The sequence below is a fragment of the Danio rerio genome, chromosome 19, assembly GCF_052040795.2.
Source record: "Danio rerio strain M-AB ecotype USA chromosome 19, GRCz13ab, whole genome shotgun sequence".
NCBI classification, from domain to species: domain Eukaryota; kingdom Metazoa; phylum Chordata; class Actinopteri; order Cypriniformes; family Danionidae; genus Danio; species Danio rerio.
In genome coordinates this window covers 32,702,621-32,720,133 of record NC_141039.2, presented here as the reverse complement: position 1 = coordinate 32,720,133, position 17,513 = coordinate 32,702,621, and the positions used below count along the sequence as shown (strand labels likewise).

General features: G+C 33.9%; 1 protein-coding gene across 1 annotated transcript in view; it reads left to right on the top strand.

The window, feature by feature from the left end:
• Positions 1 to 2,047: 2,047 nt before the first annotated feature.
• The window catches only part of hpcal4 (hippocalcin like 4), a 44,914-nt gene continuing 29,448 nt past the window's right edge, over positions 2,048 to 17,513 (top strand). Inside the window, exon 1 of the mRNA XM_087294728.1 lies at positions 2,048 to 2,185. The gene's annotated coding sequence lies outside the window, so the exon portion shown is untranslated. The remainder of the gene's footprint in view (positions 2,186 to 17,513) is intronic.

Sequence of the window (17,513 nt, the reverse complement as noted above, 5' to 3'; positions counted from 1 at the left end):
GGACAAAACATTGGTATATTGTCTCACCGAAGAGCACTTGCCAATCAAGCCTTTGTTTAGCGGTCGATATCTTAATTGGAATTGAGCACTTGGTATTGGGTGTGAAACAGCACAACACTAGGTCACCTAGTGGTATCTGAATAGCAGCAGCCTACTGATTTACAGCTTTTCTCAGCTGCTTTGATCAATGAACAAATTAGATTTTGTTTTTCTCCAAACAATGAGATCTCTGTACAATAGATACTGCTCATCTGATTTGAATTTCACATTCATTTATATGCAGTTTTGCATGTGTGCAGGAGTAAGTAGGCTATTATTGTCTAACATATGTACAGTAATTGATCAATTAGTATGTACTATTTTGAGGGATGTAAACAAAAACAGTGGTCCAAACGTATTTCCTGTTGAACATTTTGAATTTCTATAGCTTCTGAGAATCCAAAAAGAGACACATATTGATAAATAATGTAATGACAGCTGTTTTAACACTAAGTTAAAATTAAATGGCTTCTTGTTACAGCTATGAAATAGACTGATAACAAGCAGGAAATGTTTATGGACCAATGGCATCACCACATTGAAATGGTCTATAGTCTTTTGTTATTTACAATGCCTTATTTTTAGTCAAAATGATATCTTCAATTATTAAAAGATATAGTATTCCTTTAATATTTGGTATTAAGTATTTCTTGGATAAATGCTACATTGCTCTATGGCAAATAACATATACACTCACCGGCCACTTTATTAGGTATACCTCTCCAACTGCTCATTGTCGCAAATTTCGAATCAGCCAATCGCATGGCAGCAACTCAAAGCATTTAGGCATGTAGATATGGTCAAGACAATCTGCTGCTGTTTAAACCGAGCATCAGAATGGGGAAGAAAGGTGATTTAAGTGACTTTGAACGTGGCATGTTTATTGGTGCCAGATGGGCTGGTCTGAGTATTTCAGAAACTGCTGATCCACAGGGATTTCCATGCACAACTATCTCCAAGAGAGAATGGTCCAAAACAGTGAAAATATCCAGTTTTGTGGAAGATAAATTCCTTGTTGATGCCAGAGGAGAATAGCCAGATTGGTTGGAGCTGATAGAAAGGCAAAAGTAACTCAAATGGCCACTCGTTACAACAGAGGTATGCAGAAGAGCATCTCTGAACACACAACACAAGCAACCTTGAGGCGGATGAGACCACACCGAGTGCCACTCCTGTCAGCTAAGAACAGGAAAAATGAGGCTACAATTCCCACAGACTCACCAAAAATTGGACTATAAGAAGTTGTGGTCTGATAAGTATTGATTTCTGCGGCCACATTCTGATGGTAGGGTGAGAATTTGTCCTCAATCTAATAGAGCACCTTTGGTATGCGGTGGAGCGGAAGATTTGCGTAATGGATGTCCAGCTGACAAATCTGCACCAACTAAAAGAATATTTCATGTACCTTGTTAAATATGCCATGAAGGATTAAGGCAGTTCTAAAGGCAAAAGGTGATCCAACCGAGTAGTAATGTATACCTAATAAAGTGCCCGGTGAGTGTAATATAAATATATATATATTTTTTTTTGAGTGCAATATTCCTTTTTCCCAATAAACCTTAGACCAATTTTAATATCCTGATTCCATTAGCATTTAGAGGTTTTGAAAAGTTTTGAGTAAATTAGTGCATTTTTTGCAGACAAAAAATACATAAATCTAAAAATCCCTCACATATAATGTATCTTATATGCTTATATAAATATATTTTACCCGTATATTCATTTATATACAAACGTTTACTTGTGTAATGCAAATAAATAAGCACCTGCTCGAGTAAACATGCACATTTCCTCTGCTGGTATGTAGTGATGCCCGCAGGAAGGTGCATCAACCCCTAGTTTGTAAGATGTGCCGCAACGAGCCCGTTTCCTTTGAGTGACAGTTGGAAATATCCAATTGAAAACGAATCGATTTTGATAGCGCCTCTAATCTGTGACACTGGCCAATCAGACTGCGCATGGGGTGGTCCTTATGCAAATGTGTTGGCAAGGGAAACGTAACCGCTCCATTCATCCTCCTCATCACAGGGAAGAAACAAATAGGTGGCGTTTCTCTGTTGAAGTACAGTTTACTCCTCCAACCGCGAGAGTACAAGTCACTTTGAGAAATAAATAAAACAGCGGATAGTTTTCTCACGATATTTGGGTGAGTAATATTTCATGTGTACTTGGCAACTTGTTTGTCTTTTTATATGTCATTTCATAATGTGCGCAGTGCTCCTTCAAGGTTCGTTGAATTCATAATGCAGATTGTATATTTCAGTAACCTAATCACACATGATAAATGAACATACAAACGAAACCTCGTGGATGAAATCTACAGTTTCTTTGTTTAAAAACTAGACTTCGTTTTTCAAAACATGCCATTCAAACTTGTAATAAAAATCTCCATTTGTTGTCATTTGCATTGATATTTTGTGCAGTCAAACAGCCAATGGTATAATGAAATACGATGATACAAAACGAATTTAAATTTAAGCTTCGCATATTTTGTTAAGCCTATAAGCTGTCTCATAATTGCTAGTTTGAGCTCAGTCAACTGAAAGTGTAAAGTTAGCTTGATGTTTGTATGCTTATGTCTTGTCCTGTTGCATTTATTTGCTCATGCTATTGACATTATGACGAGTCGTATGACGGGTCTGTTTATCAATAGTGCAGTGCCAGAAAAGTTCATGGATGCGTGGATGTGAGTCAGTGTTGTGTCTGCGCTGCGCCACGCATGTATGAGTGTGACAACATGGCTGTGTCTCAAAACCTAGTCTGCTACCTTCCTAGACATCATCTGTGAGCATCATGATTGCAGCATTTTGTGAAACCAAATGTTGCATTTAGCCATCATTATTAGGTGAATAAGATGTTTCGGTACATTACTTTTTTGGGACATTGGGTGCTTGTTTGTGGGAATTATAATTTCAAAATAGTTTTTTGTCAGATTTATGATTTATTTAGCAATCCTAAATGAATGCAGCATATTTTAGGCATAATTTTCACTGACGTACAGATCATTTTTAGGCGGAATAGGCACCAAAACATATTTTTCATCACTCAATTTTGGAAATGTTGAGCACATATGGCATTGTTATAGGCATCATTAAACTCTGCAGCATTTTTAAGCATCATATATGCTTGCAGTAGCATTTATCTGCCATCATTATAGGTTTATATATTTCTATGGACATCATAGGTGTGTACTGCATATTTACGCGTATTTCATAGCATAAGCATGTGCATATTTTTTTTGTCTGTATGTGTATACAGCAGCATATTTTAGCCATCTTTTATTGCTTAGTTTGTGCATAATGTGGTATCAGTTTTGGCCAAAGTAGGTTAATACAATAAAAATAGTTTTTAACATAATTCATATTTAATTTTGGGGAATTTTGGACTAGGACTGCACGATACACATTGTGATCATTTTTTATTCTGTGATATATATTGCGATATACATATAATTTCTCTAGATGAGTTTGGAAAGAAGAATTTATCATTTTAGATTGCGATGATTCATAAAGGGTGCATAACATATAACAAACAATCTACAAGCATAGATACATTCAATAAAGAAAAACATGCTATTTAAATAAACTGTGTTTAATTGTTTTCCGAAGAGTCAAAATGTATTCAGGTATACAATAATTGATTAATCAAATGTAAAACAATGCTCCATAGTCTTCATTCATTCATTCATTCATTCATTAATTCATTCATTCATTCATTTACTTTTCGGCTTAGTGCCTTCTTTTTACAAACAATTCAATAAAATCAATCGTTATTCATTTTTCAAAGTTACAAATGGTACATTTTCTAATGCTTTTAAAACCCTTACACAGTCACAGGCCTCAAAAAACATAATGCAAAAAAATATTGCATATACTCTAACTATTGCGAATGATCACATTGCGATATTGATGCTGAAGCGATGTATTGAGCAGCCCTATTACGAACGCATAATTAATTTGTGGGTGTCATTGATCGATGCAAAACTTTTGAGCATTATAGGCACATAATTATGTGTTTGGAGAAGTTTTAGGCATTGTAAGCTCATTTTTGGTCATATATGTTTTTATGGAATTTTTAGGAGTCCCTAAAATAAAACATTTTAATTTAAATTAAAATATATTTTTTGTTTCATTTTAGAATTTATAGAATAGATTTCATTTATTTTTTACTATATTTAATTTTGTTAATTTGAGCCAATTTGATGTTTTATTTTCTTTGTAAAAATATGTTTTTTAAATAAGTTTTCTTTGCCTTCTTTTGGTCAAAAACAAAAATAAAGGTTTTAATATTTAAATTAAATGTAGTAACTGCAATTAAATTCTCAATGATATTAAAACATTACTTTTTATTTAAATGCGTGCTTCTGCAACTCACAATCTTACAATAGTAAACAATCTACATATAAAATGAATCTAAATAAATAATTTGAGTGCATCGTTGTGCACCACCACGCTGTGCGTCAATGTTGCTTTTTGGTCAGGCCTGTGAGTGGCCAAGAAGCCCCAATAAGCTCAATATGTCTCACGGCCACTGATCATTGGCTCAAATAATGAATGGATGCAGAAGTAATTATGTATGCTCAGATGAAACGCAGCAGAGGGCTAGAGAGATGTGGGATGGGTTCAGTGATGAGACGAGTGGAGGTCCTCAGCCTCATTACTATTTCCTCTGACCGTGACACACTTCAGTCGCTGAAGTGCACAGCGATTATAAATCTGGACTTTGTTTGAGAGGTCTGAAAAGTTTTTCTTGTGTAGAAGTGGCAGCTTTGTTCTTTAACCATGTAAAGCATGACATAATTCAATTGAAAGATTCTTTAAAAAAATCGTTTTAAAATCATCTGAGAAGTTTTGTATTTTTAAATACTTTTTTTGGCTTATATTGCATTATATAGTGAGAAAATAGAGCTGATTTTATAAATTATATATGGATAATCACCTAAGTGATGCTTCAGTCAAGTTAACTGAAATATTCCTATAAAATATAAATGTTATTTTTATTTTCATAACAATTAAAAACCTTTGCTAATTTGTTGATTATATGTCATTTTTTTTACTTAAACTGTATTGTGTTTTGTAGTAAACATGTAATGTTTGACATTGTACATGGTAATAGCAAAATTCCTCAACATTGACTTAGTTCAATGTGTAAAGCATGGTTGATAACAATATGAAGCAAAATTAAAAATTACAAATTATATGTACTGTATATGTACACATAAACAAACACATATGAATACATGCAAATGACTACAGAAACCTGTAAATAAGTATAAAAGGGAGGAAAAAACTATATACATAATGTCAGAGAAGTACATAAATGAAAAAAGTGCTTAATAAAATTTAAATGGATCAAACAGAAAGAGTTGTCACCTATATCTTAAGGCATCTTACTCATTTTTCCTACGTCGCTAAATTAAATCACTTAAGTTTTAATAATGGAGATCAAATTGTCTTGTATGGTTCCAATTAATAATTGTTGAAATCTTTGCTCTGTAATTAAGGAAGTGGATTGTTCTAGTCAAACAATGTCCATAATATAGTATAACCATTGCTGAATTGACAGGAGATTAGGAAGAAACCAGAAACTGATGATTGTTTCTCTGGTTATCCTGAGAAAAAAGTTAGTTTTTGATTTAAAGTCAAAATTTGCGACAAGATGGTGGAGACGTTAATCTAATAAATGTAGATTGGGGACATTCCAGGAAACATAAAAAATACCCATCATCCAGTATTACATTTAACACAAACAGATGAAGAAATAAGTTTCATTCTAAAACATTTTAGAGTTGTATAATAGATTCTATAAATTACTATACTTTGTAGTTTATCAATTGGTGGGCAGAATTTTTAGTTTAAACTGATATGTTTTGCCAAATTAAATCCCAATCAAATCTGTGATTTTGCTTCAAGTTCTCTGTCCCAAATCACAGTAATACTTCCACATTTCTCTTTTATAAGGTTGCCATAGATAAGAGAGGCCCTTACAGATTTACCCCTAAAAGGTTCAAGTCAGTAGACCACTGGATGAGAAGATAAGGATCTATCCCACGAAACCCTATTAGATGTAATATTTATGACACCAGGTTATATCTTATTTTAAAAGTGACTCATATTCTACATCATTTACACTGTACCTGGTAAAACAACCCAAAGTAAATGTACTGACTTAGAAAAGCAAAATAGCATGATAATGGTAATATTTTAAACGAATCAGACTAGTGAGCTTTTGTCATTTGTTGTACCAGTGTCCGTTGAATGTGACCACCTGTGGCCACCTTATTGAACGTCATTCACTAAAGTGGCTTTTTTAATTTTACTGGCATTGACAGGAAAACGTGATCTTTTTAAAAGGAAGACACATATGTATCTGATTCATTTCCAGATATGAATAATCTAAGAATATTAGGATCGATGTGCTTGTTTACTTTACACATTCATCTCATAATCTGAGATGAAAATCAGAAAAGGGTGTTGAATCATAAAATGTGCATGATAAGCACACAAATTCTAAAAGCACATCAACGTGTTCAAAAAGTTGAACATTTGACGATTACTCAAAGGCATTTCATTTGCTCAAAAGTATAAACAATCAGCTGATAGAGGGGTGTGGAAATTTAGTTTAGCCTTTCTTTTTCCAATTTTTACAATCCAAAATATTCTGAAACGTGCATACTGAATAAGCCTATCACAATAATCAACATATGGACTCATCGTGCAATTTTTGCCCATGACTTAAATATTTTTTGTTGTAATATATATTTACAAAATCACAAATAACATTAAAGCCTTTTTACAAGGACATTTACATTTTACTAACCGATGTCAGGGTTATTAATAGGACATTCACATAATACATTTTATTGTACTTTATAGACCAATGTTCATTTTTACATTGGACTTTACTTTGCACATTTAATAGGATAAATAATAGGACATTTACATAATTTTTGACATCAAATTACAAAATCTAAAAATAAACTTAACAATGTAAAACCTTAGTCTCTTCAAAGTGTTTATGGCTATTTGCATTATTATCCTGTTGTATAATCATTCTATAATCAGTAGCATAACATGATCAGAAAATGACAATAATATCGCTTATCACAACAATTTCTGTGATGATATTGCATATGAATGTAAAATGTAAGATTTTAAAAAGGAGGCAAGGCACTCAACCCCGCCCCTAATCCCAGTCTTCATTAAGGATGAACAAATCGTACTAAATTGTAAGAATGAGATCATACTAATTCACATGAATTAACCACTAAATCAAAAACTTAAAAATTGCCATAATTCGTGTTGGTTCTATGGCTATATTTGTAGGAATATCCAACACTACATTGTATATGAGTCAAAATGATTTAAATTCTTTTATGCCAAAACTCAATAAAATATTACTTACATATAATAGGACGTTCATGAAGACGTTTTAAAAATTTCTTACTGTAACGACATAAAATTTCTCAACATTTTGATTTTATTTTGAACCCACAGATTTTAGATTTTTAAATAGTTGTGACTGAAATATCTAAATATTTTTCTATAACAAGCTGAACCAAGTTTATTCAGCTTTCACATGATGTATAAATCTACACTGTAAAAAATGTTAAAAAGGTCAAAACAACTATTTTTTTACTAACTTTACAAACTTATTTTAAATTAATTCAACAAGATCTCACAGCAATAATAAATTTGTGTGAATTTATATGATCTCGTTTGTACAATTTAGTACAATTTGATTATCCCCCAATGACAGTTTAGGGGCGGGGTTTTGTGTCACGCCTCCTTTTTGAAATTGTACGTTTTCGTCTGACTAAACTTGTACGAATTCATACGAATTTGCCACTAAACTGACAAAACATTAAATAATTACGTTTCCTCGTCACATCAGGCTAGTTAATCAGGATTCGACTATTTTTTTTATTATGCATTGTTTAATTTAATATTTTTAGACACTTTGATTAATCTAAGGTGACAAGACTACAAAATCATTTGATTCAACTAAAACATTTAGGGAAGCTAACTTTTTAAGTGTAATTTAAACTTAAATTAAATTAAATTTAAATGCAATACCACTTTAAAATGTTTTTCTATGACCTTAAAGTTTTTCCAGAATATTAAAGGGTCATAGGGTCAGCACACACATCCTAACATTCCCTAAATTTTATTGCAAACAAGAGCATTGTCCAGTATCCCACTACACTCACACACTTGGCCGACTGACTGATTACCCGCGTTACATGCTCTGGTTTTCATGGAGATGGATGGCAGATTTAAAATGGCTGAGCTCTGAAAGCCACGCACAGTTGTCAGCTTTTTGGCAGGACCGATCTAATGGCCTCCGGGCGACTTGACATGGAAAAACAAAAAGAAATACTCGCATGGAATACACATTTTGTTCCCCTCTTAGATGCTCTTATAATATTGTGTAATATGTTCACCATGTCGAACAGAAGCACTCTGGCTTGTTTCCTTTCTGTTAATCTTTTTTTTTTTTTAGCTGTCTCTCTGGCGTTGTTGTTGTTGTTTTCTTTGCTCTGCTTCCTGTTCTGAATTTGAATGAGAGGCAAGTACAGTGTCATAATGGGGGGAGCTGTCAGATACATTTAGCAGCTGGAGTTATCGGATGACGCCCCAGGGTGTTAGAAACAAATTGTTCAATGCGCTTACCCAACATGTTACGTCATATAGATAAGGCTTGATATGAAATTCAAACCATGATATAGCTGATTTTGAGATGTCAAACTCACTTCTTCATGGCAAACATGTTCACATCTCCATGGTAAGCAGCCAACTGTGTAACCACATGGTAATGAGCATCCTTCAGAATATATGATTTCAATATTGATTTTAAAGGTCACCTATTTTAACCCGTTTTCAAGATTTAATATCAATCTTTTGTGTCTCTCTAGAATGTCTCTGTAAAGTTTCGGCTCAAAATACCCATCAGATTATTTATTATACCTTTTTAAATCTGGAAAATTTGAGCTGTTTTTACATTGTAGCTGTTTTTGTCACCTGTGGTTTTAATGCGAATGAGCTGGTTCTCCATGCCCACCATTCCTACATGCATGTTAGAGCTGTAGCCTTCACTGTAAACAGTACAGTGACCGACAAGAATGAAACAGATCACCCTTACTAAAGTAAGAACTTTGCCAACGGTTATTTGTTATATTTTTTGTGCGAGTTACTTCAAGCCTTTCTGCAATGATGAGTCAAACACAATGTTGTTATAAAGATCCCTCGCGTCCACTGCTGTATGGACATCTGTTATGTACAAAATAATCCTGATTGATGCAGGGAAACTGCATTCCTATGTCATGTTGCCTACAAAATGGTGAACCTCAAAATTGGAGGGATTTAAATTCTATTTTAACATCAGGAAATGTTTAAAAAGTGACTAATTGGGTTTTTATCTCTCCAATATGAATGTGGACAGATTAAACACTTACAGCCTACAAAAGTTGATATTTATCATAGGTGACCTTTAACACATAAAAAATGGTCCCACTTTATATTAAGTGGCCTTAACTAATAAGTACTTACACAGGAATTAATAGTTTGTTACAATGTACTTATTGTGTAAATACATGTATTTCCTGTGTACTTAAACTTGATTAAATACATGTATGTAATTACATCTTTAATTAACTTTTGTAATTACAATTGTAAATACACTGTTGACCATCCCTTACACCTTAACCCACCCTTAAACCTACCCATAGCACCAAACCTGTTCATAACCCAACCTCTATCCCAACTCAAGAGCACCACAAGTGTTCTTAAATACATTATAAACACAGTAAGTACATTGTATTTGTTTTTTTATGTAAGTACATAGTAGTTAAGGACACTTAATATAAAGTGGGACCTAAAAAATAAGCATACACTGTAAAAAAAGTTGGGTTCCAGACAATTCCCTTATGCTGTCCAAAAACTAATCAATTAAATAAACGTAATAAGTTCAGAAACATCAGAATTGTGTTATTTCAAATCCTTTTTAAAAAAGTAATTTGAACAAGCTGGAAAAGTCTTTTTTTTTTTTAGCATAGACATAATATTTGCACCTCCCGAAAGATTTTTTACAGGAAAGTAAACCATGCTCGATATGTAGTAATTTTATTACACTTCTTCTTACAGAGCCACTGTGGTGCACTATATCCACTGCCCAGACTGGTGACCACATTTCATAATCCCATTTATTTCCCCCCCAAGTACCATCCTTGAGAGGGCACAGTTCAAATACAGCCTGCCAAGCCACTTAAATCAAACGCAGCACAATAAAATGAGCACAGAAAGACTGTGCACCTGTGTGGCATGCCGTTTTGAATACTAAATACTGATTGTGCTCGAGTTGTATTATTTCAGCATCTGGAATAGCCATTTATGGGATGGCATTATGTTCAGCTTAACAGAGATGGATGGCATACGGTTATTGAAGCAAATGGTGGGATTGTTGCTGTTTTGGACTGTTGTAGCGTTGAAGTCAGTTTCCTAAAATTATAAGCATAATATGTAAATTAGATTTTGTGACAACCTTCTCTTGTATCTCAAATTTTTTTTTTTTAATAATGTAAGGCATTATTTCTCCAATTATATTATATTATATTATATTATATTATATTACATTATATTATATTATATTATATTATATTATATTATATTATATTATATTATATTTATTCATTCATTTTCTTTTTGGCTTAGTCCCTTTATTAATCTGGAGTCGCCACAACGAAATGAACCGCCAACTTATCCAACTCATGTTTAACGGAACAGATGCCCTTACAGCTGCAACCTATCTCAACCCTATCAATTTAGCTCACCTAATTTACCTGTACCGCATGTCTTTGCACTGTGGGGGAAACCGGAGCACCCACATATATTATATTATATTATATTATATTATATTATATTATATTATATTATATTATATTATATTATATTATATTATATTATATTATATTAATTATATTATATTATATCATATCATATCATATCATATCATATCATATCATTTTATATTATATTATATTATATTATATTATATTATATTATATTATATTATATTATATTAATTATATTATATTATATTATATTATATTATATTATATCATATCATATCATATCATATCATTTTATATTATATTATATTATATTATATTATATTATATTATATTATATTATATTATATTATATTATATTATATTATATTATATTATATTATTATCTTGGGCGATGCAGTGGCACAGTAGGTAGTGTTGTCGTCACATAGCAAGAAGGTCGCTGGTTTGAGCCTCGGCTGGGTCAGTTGGCATGTCTGTGTGGAGTTTGCATGTTCTTCCTGCCTTCGTGTGGGTTTCCTCCGGGTGCTCTGGTTTCCCCAAAAAATCCAAAGACGTGGTACAGGTGAATTGGGTAGGCTAAACTGTCTGTAGTGTATGTGTGTGAATGAGTGTGAATGAATTGATATTTCCCAATGATGGATTGTGGCTGGAAGATGTTATCGGCTGCATAAAAACATGCTGGATAAGTTGGCGGTTCATTCCGCTGTGGCAACTCCAGATTAATAAGGGACTAAGCCGAAAGGAAAATTAATGAATGAATATTATATCTAGAATTATTATTTAAATTAATACTTTTGTCATCCTTTACTCACCTTCATGTTATTTAAACCCATAAGGCTTTCACTCAATTTTGGAACACAAATTATTATGTTTTTAATCAAATCTCAGATTTCTGTCCTTCCACTAAAGTCTATTCCCCCAAGACTCTGACACTTGTAAGGTGTTTGTAAGGCAATCGTAAATTCAATTGCTTTATATGATCATTATTTTTTTTTTCATTTTGAATTTAATATTACTCCCATAAAAACATTGATTGCCTAATCTTTGATAAAATACTGTTATTCTGATTGGTGTTTACATGTAAATAAAACACTAAAATAAATCAGTGAATTATATACAGTGATTATATTAAATTTGTTTTAAAATCACAGCAGACTGAATTCTGTAACTCCTGATTGTCGGTGAAGTGACAAAAATCTTTCATTTAATATTTATTTATTCACGTTTTCGTTTATTTCCCTATAAACTGACACAATTTTAAATAGTTTTAAAATGACAGAGGGAAAGTAAATGAAGACACCATTTTAATTTTGGGGAACTAACCCTTTAATCTTAATATAATGTATGTTAAAATATTCATATAAGATTTATTACACAATTATCCTGATGCTGATGAATTGAAACTTAATGTATTTATTAAGTCATCATTAATATACTTTAAATATATCTCATTGTTTTAGTGTATTATTAAGGTTTACATTAATACATTAAGGGTCAATATCATTGACCAATACCTTCCTTAGGAATAACCACCTATTGTTGTTAGTATTAACCTTTTTTTTTTTTTTAACTCAGCACAAAGAATCATCTCTAATACAGAAGGTAACTCAATTTGTTTACAAGGAGCCCTGGAAGTGTCGTTGTGTTCTCTGGAGTGGATCTCTCTAGTGCTTTGAGGTTCCTCAAAGTACAGCATTGTGCCCCTTTGTATTTCCAGCCATCAGCCGCAACAGTGTAGCATTAGCAGATACAAATGACAGTACTTAGTACATACAATATTTTGAGAGGTAGAGAGCAGGTGCGGTGACCTTCATTGGGTTGTTCTCTTGTCCTGTGAGAGGAGACTCTGTTTCTTCTGTTCTGGAGTGGGGAAACATCACTATAGAAACACCAGAGGGTCTAATTTAAAACGATGCAGAGGGACTCGTTTAGAGCCAGTAAACATGACTAGTTGTTTACCCCAGTGTAGACGAAAAAAGATATTACTCTGGGGTTGCACTTTCAGAGCTAAGGAGGAAGGATTTTTACCTGTTTCAAATATCGAATAAAATGTTTTTCCTGAAGGTTTTTAATGAACTGGAGGATTTGACATCACAGTTTAATGTGTAACACTCCACTTTTTTTTCTGGGAATATTACAAATCCCCAGTTAAACAGTTGAGTTTTATAATTTTTTAATGCCAATCTTCTGGTTTGGTTTAGCACTTTTAGCTTAGCATAAACCATAGAATTGGATTAAAAAACCCAGCAGGGACAGACGTCAACATGATGTCAGATGGACATTGTACCCGAACATCATGGAACATTGCATTTTTTTTTTTTTTGGAAATGAAATGAAAATTGAGTTGACGTCAGAACCAAACTTCAGTCAATGACCAACATCCAACAGATGTTGCATTTTGGTATCTTTCCAACGCAAGCAAAAACAGCAAAATGTCAACATCTAATAATATTACAGCTTGATGTTGTGTTGACATTACCTCTATGAAGTCTATCAGATGTTGGAATTTGGTTGCCGAACCTGACGAATAGATGTCAGTATTTGATGTCAATATGACGTTGGTTTAAGATGTTGGCTTGACGTTGTATTTTGGTCACTATCCAACACAACCTAAAATCAACCAAATATCAACATCATTTCACATCATTATTGGACATCAAAATAACTTTGTTCTTAAATGCTGGTGACCTAAATCTAAGCTAATATTAACATAATATGGTTTTTTGTGTCTGCTGGGAACATTATTACATTATTTGCAAAACAATTGTTGATAATTTTTCTATTTAAAGCTAGACTATTCTGGAGTTAACTCATGTAACAGACAGAAAATTAAAAGTTTCCAATATGTCTCAATATATCTAGAAACTAGTTTCATTTTGTTGATTACATGATGTAACTACAGAAGAGTCAAGCTTTACATACTCAACTGAATGGATTCAAAACTGGTAAATCTCAATTCAATAATTAGGTGACTTGTAAATCGAACCTATTTCCAAATAAAGTGGAGTGTTCCTTTAAGATTATGGTGCATTCTAAAACTCTACAGGGGAAATGGAGCATGTATCTCAAAAGAGCACACTCACAGAAATGTAAAAATCATTTACCCATCCTCATGTTACTTCAAATCAGCCTGATGTTCTGTAGAAGCTTCTGTAGAAAATGTAAACATGAAATATGATAAAATAAAACCAAGCAGTGTCCAAATAAAAACTGGACTTTCGTATTTTGACAAAAACAAACATTGTTAAAATATCTCCTTTTAAAATCAAGTGGCAATTTCTTGTTGCTTAGGTGTTTGATTTAATCTTTTTTGAAGATTTCATTTTTAACAAACCTGCGACTTTTATTCTGTTGGACATTTCTTAAGCTATGATTTGGTTCTTTTTGTCCATTCAATGTAAGCCAGTGGTAAACTTTTATATATTCAATTTAATTCACCTTTATTTGTATAGCGCTTTTACAATGTAGATTGTGTCAAAGCAGCTGCACATAGAAGATCATAGCAAATTGAAACAGTGTCAGTTCAGTTTCAGTTTAGTTAAGTTATAGGTCCAATTTGGTGTCTGCATTTAGTAAAATTTGTAAAATAAGTGATTTTAAATACACGGGAAAGCATATTAAATGTATATAGTGTCAAATAATATTTGTGCAAATGTAAAAATATGTTTATTATTCAACGTAACAAAAATTAAACAGAATATTTTGGCAACGTTTTCCAATCTTCTATTGTCCAATTTTGAAGAGCCTGTGCGAATTGAAGCCTCAGTTTCCTGTTCTTAGCTGACAGGAGTGGCACCTGGTGTGGTCTTCTGCTGCTATAGCTCATCTACCTCAAGAATGACGTGTTGTGTGTTCAGAGATGCTCTTCTGCAGACCTCGGTTGTAACAAGTGGTTATTTGAGTTACTGTTGCCTTTCTATCAGCTCAAACCAGTCTGGCCATTCTCCTCTGACCTCTGGCATTAACAAGGAATTTGCGCCCACAGAACTGCTGCTCTCTGGATATTTTCTCTTGTCTGGACCATTCTCTGTAAACCCTAGAGATAGTTGTGCGTGAAAATCCCAGTAGATCAGCAGTTTCGGAAATACTCATACCAGCTTGTTTGGCACCAACAACCATGCCATGTTCAAAGTCACTTAAATCAGCTTTCTTCCCCATTCTGATGCCTGGTTTGAACTTCAGCAGATCGTCTTGACCATGTCTACATGCCTAAATGCTTTGAGTTACTGCCATGTGATTGGCTGATTAGAAATTTGCAACACAAGCAGTTGTACCTAATAAAGTGGCCAGCGAGTGTATGTGAGAATTACTGCTCATAATATATTTTAAATATTTAAACATTGCTGACAAATAGGTTATATACGCAGTGGCACAGTAGGTAGTGCTGTCGTCTCAGCAAGAAGGTCGCTGGTTCGAGCCTCAGCTGGATCAATTGGCATTTCTGTGTGGAGTTTGCATGTTCTCCCCACGTTCGCGTGGGTTTCCTCCGGGTACTCCGGTTTCCCCCACAAGTCCAAAGACATGTGGTACAGGTGAATTGGGTAGGCTAAATTGTCAGCAGCGTATGAGTGGGAATGAGTGTGTATGGTTGTTTCCCAGAGATGGGTTGCGGCTGGAAGGGGATCCGCTGCGTAAAACAAATGCTGGATAAGTTGGCGGTTCATTCCGCTGTGGCGACCCCAGATTAATATAGGGACTAAGTCGACAAGAAAATGAATGAATGAATAAATATTTTGTGTATGCGTGTGTCATCTTTGACCTGTAGAGAAAAACAGACATGTTTAAAATAACTTTAAGATCAAGATGCAACACACACACACACACACACACACACACAAAACATTATTTCTTGCTGTTTAGGCATTTGACTGCATCCCTTTTAAAAGATCCTAAGTTTAGCATCCCAGTTCGAGACCATCGTTACAGTCCTGCGGTTGCTAAGTGATTTGTTTGTTTTTGCCCCAAACCCCACATGGGACCCAGCAGTCCATTGCCTACCGCAACTCTCCTAAATGTCTGCCCTGAACCATCTGACGCCATGCCCTGTGTGTGAGAGTGTTGCGCATTAGCGACTGTGAATAAAAGTACAGTTAGGACAAAGAGCTTTGATGTCACCGACAGGAGCAGGGGAAAAATAAAGGGACAATATATATTTTTCCCCACTGCTCTATTCATGTATAATTGAAGAACCCCCTTTATGTCGGCTCTTTTGCTCACAAAAGCATGATGATGATGATGACTGACAGTTTTGGATGTGCCCCTTTGACTCTAGATAAGCATGGCTGACCTTTAGCGCACATATCTCCAAACTGCTGCATTATTTATGCCCGCTATTGGTTGTTATGCCACATGAGTCAGTGGAGAATTTTATGACTCACCTGTAATTGAACTGCAGTGAGGAAAAGGTGGCATAAAAAGCTTGAGCAGTGACGTAAATGCCTATAAAACTTCCTTAGAGTCTCATTTGCTGCAGGCCTTGATCATGATTTTGGACATTTCCAACTTAATGTAAACTATTATTAGTGCTGTGTAAGTTTTGACATATGTGTGTGTGTTTACTATGTTAATTTTGGATATGTGATACACACACATATATAGAAGCAAAACTATACAAAACAATTTTGTTAAAATCATTTATTCATTCATTTCCTTTAGCTTAGTCTCTATTTTAAAGTTTGCTACAGTGGAATGAACTGCCAACTATTCCAGCAAATGTTTTACACAGCAGGTGCAACCCAGTAATGGGAAACACCCATACACACACTACGGCCAGTTTAGTTTATTCAATTCACCTTTACAGCATGTGATTGGACTGCAGGGAAAACCAGAGCACATGGAGAAAACCCTGGGAACTTATACATACACTGGGAAATTTTTTTTTTAAACATTCTCTTTATTGTATTTTTCACATCAGTACACATTATAACTTTTATTAATGTATACTTTTTACCCTTTTAAACAAAAATTTGTAGCATCATGTTACTATTAAATGTATAAGAAAACTAAAATAAAAATACTGAGAAAAGTGGGGGGAGGAGGAAAAAACTTAAATAAATAATCATCATTCATTTTCTTTTCAGCTTAGTCCCTTTATTAATTTGGGGTCGCCACAGCGGAATGAACCACCAACTTATCCAGCATATGTTTTACGCAGCTGATGCCCTTCCAGCTGCAACCTACTGTATCTCTGGGAAACATCCAAACACACCCATTCGCACTAACATACTACGGACAATTTAACTTACTCAATTCACCTGTACCGCATGTCTTTGGACTGAGGGGGAAACCGGAGCACCCGTAGAAAACCCACAAGAATGCAGGGAGAACATGCAAACTCCACACAGAAACGCCTACTGACCTATCCAAGGCTCGAACCAGTGACCTTCTTGCTCTGAGGCGACAGCTCTACCTACTGTGCCACCGCGTCACCATAAATAAAATAAAAAATAATAAAATAACTAAATAAGGGGAAATTTAAAGTGTTTCTACTAGGGTTCAATCACTGCTCTCTTGTTAAAGTACTCAATAAATGGATTCCATATTACATGGAAATGCTTCGTTTTATTTTCAAGAGAAAGTCTTAGCTCATGTTGCAGGCAAGACATGGCATTTTTTATTAATATGG